This window comes from Alosa alosa, chromosome 11, assembly GCF_017589495.1.
Source record: "Alosa alosa isolate M-15738 ecotype Scorff River chromosome 11, AALO_Geno_1.1, whole genome shotgun sequence".
Classification (NCBI taxonomy): Eukaryota; Metazoa; Chordata; class Actinopteri; order Clupeiformes; family Clupeidae; genus Alosa; species Alosa alosa.
In genome coordinates this window covers 28,259,878-28,265,438 of record NC_063199.1, presented here as the reverse complement: position 1 = coordinate 28,265,438, position 5,561 = coordinate 28,259,878, and positions in this window count along the sequence as shown.

Below are 5,561 nucleotides of genomic sequence, written 5' to 3'. Positions count from 1 at the left end.
CTTGAGTGGCTGGTTAAGCTGTGAGTCTCTCCTCTGCTCTGCTCTCCTCTCCACTCCACTCCTCTGTCTAGCACCTGGGACGTGCCATCCCAGTACCGGACAAATAAGGCGCTGCGCTGAGGCGGACAGAAGTGGGCCTGGGCATTCAAGCATCTCCCTGGAGTCAGCTTGACCTTCTGCGACCCGCCTCTCAGCAGCCTCCAACCCACTTGCCACTCCCTCCGGTGTCCAGAGAGTATAATTCAGGACAACTGCACCCTCTCTCCACTCGTTCAACTTCAGCGCCGTCCTCTACACGACACAACACAACCATAATACTCAACACCCCATTTAATGTTATTCCCCTGTGAAACTGTGCAGCTATTCTCTGAATATAAATAAAAACTTTTTTCAGTGATCTTTATTTCATTTATTATGTGTTTCTCAGAGGTGTCAACATTTGTTTGTGTGTCGTGTGTGTGTGTGTGGATATCCCGTTTCCCTGCTTCTGTGTGTGACATTGAAAATGTGTGCAGGAATCCACCAACACAGGCCCTGAATATGGAATGCCGCACCGCGTGGTGGGTGCCTGTGGATGCGGTGGCGTCGTCCGTGTGTGTGTGTGTGTGTGTGAGTGTGTGTGAGAGAGAGAGATGCCGCGGCGGGGGCATGTGGATGGGGTGGCTTCGTCCTTGCTCTACCTCTCTGTCTACTCAGTCATTCCTCTCGCAGCAGTGCGGACACCTGACCTAATTCATCTGACACTCTGCTTCATTCCCCATACACAGACACACACACACACACACAGTTCAGTTACTGAGTAATGCAGAGATGCACACACTGCGAGGCTACTGATGCTCCTGCGCCAATGGATTCAATGTCCCGGAGTTGCATTATGCAGTCCTCAATCATCTTTTACCAGTGGCCCAGATACTGCATATGCACTACAGACACACTATTTTGTCTTGGAAAAGGCCACAATTGAGAATATCTTTCTTTGCTAAATGAAAAGATATAACAGATAATATAGCAGCGGTACTTAGATGGGAATGAAGTAACCCTGTGGATGAATGTACAGTATTTACACAGGCAAATAATGTAGGCCTAAATCTTATTTAATTCTCTCTTGCACATGGCTGTATCCATGGTCACACTAATCACCAATAGGACTAATGACCAATGTCTGTGTGGATGACTGTAATGATGGAGTGAAATAAAGTAAATCTGTTTTCATCCCCTCTTGTTCATCCCCTAATGATGTCTGCGGGTGTGTGCACTAGCTGTGACCGACTGCCTTCGTTTGTTTGTTCTCGGCATCTCTTGCCACAGATCAGAGCTTCGCACAGATCAGCTTAACAAGTGTGAAAAAACCATTAGGTCTGACAGACTGCCGTTTAGCCCTGGCTGAGATATCTGGCAACATTAGCCTCTGCCATGTTACGTGGAAAAGAGAAGACAGAAGTATCCCCGTGTGAAGCCACCTCATCTCGCCTTGCCTGGAAGCGATGAAGATCACAGGATCATAATGAGGTCGTTAACTTTAATGGGAGTCTGACAGCAGGGCTATTTGGAGAAGCAATTAGGTCACCTCACCTGTTTGAAGAGGAATGCGTTTTGGGGAAGCTGAGCGTTATTCTGGAGATCTCACAGGAACGCTGGAATGATGCAGGATGCCATTTGATGACGAGGAGTCTCCTCCTATTGTTCCCCAGGGTGGGGGGAAATGTTTATATCTATGCCCTTATTAGGAAACTGCAGTAGTGTGGCATTTTTTGTGAGTCACTGTGTGTGTGTTTGTGTGTGTGTGTGTGTGTGTGTGTGGGGGTCTGAGAGAGAGAGGGAAAGACAGAGAGAGCTAGTGAAAGAGAGAGAGAAAGAGAGAGAGAGAGGCAATGTAACGGGGGATCTGAGAGAGAGAGGGAAAGACAGAGAGAGCTAGTGAAAGAGAGAGAGAGAGAAAGAGTGAGGCAATGTAACCAGAAGTGAAGAGTTCACTGAAGCTGTCTGGATGACATGGTGACATACAGTAAGCAGCATCTGAGCAGGCCCTGATCAGAGTGAGAAATGTGACTAAATGATCACATGTGCTGCGTGTGGCCAAAAAGGTGATGAAGTTCATAACATAAGCTCATTAGTCATGAATGAATGAATTCAGTAAAAGTAAATTGCACTGAAACAGTACTGACAGATGAGACCACTTCCTGTCTAATCAGCCCAATATTAGCTCATCTTGCACTGCGGTGGCACTGTGCCCATTGAATTTAGCTGGGCACATGCCCATCCAGATGTACTACATCGGGATGTTGTATATTTTAAAATAATGCCTCCATCTTTGAATATATATTTTTATATTATATATATTTTTTGTGGAAGGCCCTCAAGTCCCCTGCTCTAATTATGCTCACCCAATATTTTGTCTTGCCCAACGACCCTTCTTCCTCTGTTTTTCTCTTAACTGCAAGCTGTTACACCGTCTCAGTGTGTTATTTCCAGAGGGAGACAGTGGCAGAGGAAGGGGAGGGTGATGCAAGATGCCCCCTGCCCCCCTGGCCCCAGCAGCAAGATGCCCCCCCCCCCCCCACACACACACACACACAGCAGCCACTAATCCACACCCAGCGAGTCTGTGGCACTCTGATGTGTGAGCACCTTGCTGATGAAAAGGCCACTTTCTTAATCCACTTGACATTTCGGTGTAGGCCGCCCAGATTAGTGGTCCACCTGCCAGCGGCGGGGACAGACACAAAGAGATTTCATGCCCTGTGCCACTCGCAAGCTGTCGGCATCAAAAAGGGAAGAAAGATTTGGGGTGGAAAAAGTAAACAAACACAGATAAATCCAGGGAAATACAAGCATATCTCTGCTAGTCTACCTTCTCAAATACAGTTTGTGCTTGGATTATGATTTGGAAACTCACTACAAAATATGCTCATTGGTACTCAACTCATAAACCTGGGTGGTTGATATCCAGATGTTCATTTACTTTACTACTGGGGCTACTCTCTCATTATGCTTATGATAGGATCCGTAATCTAATATTCCCATTACACACTCCAGCTCTTCTCAGATGACCATCCCATCCCTCGCCCACGCTTTACACTCTACTGACAGCATGTTCACACACACCTCGTCTCTAGGGGCAACAGAACAGAGGTGTGACCTGATGTACAGTTAAGGCCCAAATCATATACCTACCCTACCAATGGCAAATTTGGATTTATATCTGTAGTGCATCTGTCTTGTTGACCAACTGGATTCTTCTGCATGGAAATGACATCAGCACGAGACAATAAGACAGAGATACACATATTAAACTAAAGAAAGATATATGAAATAAATAACTATTTCTGTGTTTTCTCAGTCAAATAAGATGTTGCATAAAATAAATATTGACTTGACCATGAATAATTAAGGGCTTCACTGTATAGCCTTTATATTAGACACTATGGATAAAGCCAAGGAAATAGAGCAGGAAGGCTGAAAGGGTCCTGGCTGAAGGAACGTTGACAAGCCACCATCACCTCATTTAGCAACTGTGTGTATAACTAACTGCGTCACTGTAATCTTAACCACTGTTTTTAATATCAGTGACCCACAAACTCATTCACTGTATGATGTGTTACTGTATCAAAATGTATTACCCAAGCCCTTTAGCGCAATAACAGTGAATCAGAGGGGGGACAGAGTCTGGCTATCTGTGGTGAGAGGAATGTGTTGTCTTCTCTCTCTCTCTCTCTCTCTCTCTCTCTCTCTCTCTCTCACACACACCCCCCTCTCTCAGAATCATGTAAGCTGCCTCCTGTCTTGCATCCTGGCCACAGTGAGTGTCCTGCTCCTTGGCCAAACACCGGAGAGAGGTTGCCAAAAATGATGAGTGTGTTTTTCTAGGACAAATTTGTGTGTGGAATATGCAATCATATCATGTAGCCAATAGAATAGAAAGCAATCCATGTAATTATCTAAACAATCTATATCCTTGTCCAAAACAGTGGGGTTTTAAAGTGTCACTGATGGAGTCCTAGATAGTGTGGTGTGGGTTCAGATACATCACCTTTTTGTATTATTATTAGGCCACCATCTCAATGATTAGTTTTGAAAACATCTACTCATTCACTGCATAGGCTGCAACTGCATTCACTGCTTATTACACGTGTAGTACAGAAAACAAAATAAAATGCTGGCAATGTCAGTGCTTACATTTGATCTCTAGCGGTAGGTTTAGGACCTCTGCCAATAGGCGGCGCTGAATGCACCATCAGAGAGCAGGTCCAATCTGAAATCCCCAAGGTCTACAGATCATGTCACTATTATGACATTATTTATCAATTCACAAATCCATACATAAAAAAAAAACTAACAAAAACAAGATAAAATGGATAAGGATAGGATAATCCTTCTGAGACCTAATTAAAATGTCAAATCAATTGGAAGTATTACCGGTGTAATCGGGGTGAAGATGAGTGGTTATGTCAAAAACTCTTAGCAAATGTAGGCTACGTCACTTGAGCTAGCTGTTTAAGCCAGGAGAGACCCTTGTCAATGATGGTCTACATTGTCTACCTTGGTTGTTCATTTCTGTCTTCGTGGCAGCCATTTAGAAGCCATAAGCCATTAGACTTTCCTAACAATATCTTATAGGGAGGCAGGTCAAATCAACAAAGGCAATATAGAGGACCACAGAATAAAACACACGACGAGAAATCCCTCAATTGGGGCGTGTGAACGGAACGACAACATAGCCTACTAATCGATGCAATCGTCATCGTGCTTCTCCCAATAGTGATTTGTTGCGCTGCTTGCGGCTGGAGCTCGGCTAGCGGTTGGATGGAGGGACTGCCTATTACGACTCCTCCCAAGTTCGGTTGCTCAGCAGCGTCATGGATGCTTCTCAATTGATGTGCGAGCAGTGCAGGCGGGACAGGTTGCCGGGCTGGAGCGAGGATATTTACTGGGGGAGTGAAATTCGTCTGCATAGCTTGACAATGTGCCCATGGACATAAGACACTCGCACAAAATTCGATGATTCTTTACACAGGTGCGGAGGCGCCCCGTATTTTGAGCCGAGCGCACAGATGGACACCTAACACAGAGCTAGCAATGCTGTAGCATTCAGCGGTCCATTTGATTGTTATTGTCGCGGGATCTGGTGGCACATTTCCACGGAAGAAGGGGCTCCGTTTCAGTGTTTTCAAAATAACACAATCTACAAATTATCTCGCAAATTGCGACAGTTTAGAAGGTGCGCAAGGACTTCGACGGGATCTTTCGAGTCGTGGGCATTACGCGTCTATACACAGTGTTCTCACCTCGCAACCTGAACGCTGGAAAACAGTGAACTCGTGTTTCGCGGTTTAAGGGTTCGTTATTCTTCGATGTAGGGACGTCAAAGGAAATAGCTTCTGACAGGACGGAGTGAGTAAAAAAGAACGTCTTGTGCTGAAGCTATAGATCAGAGAGAGTTAACTGACCATTGGAATTCTAGGTCCTATATTTGAAAGACATGGACGTGGTGTCAGTGGTCTTTCACCAGTTCAAGTTAAATCAACAATTTGCATTTCAGAAAAAAGGATTTTACTTTTAGA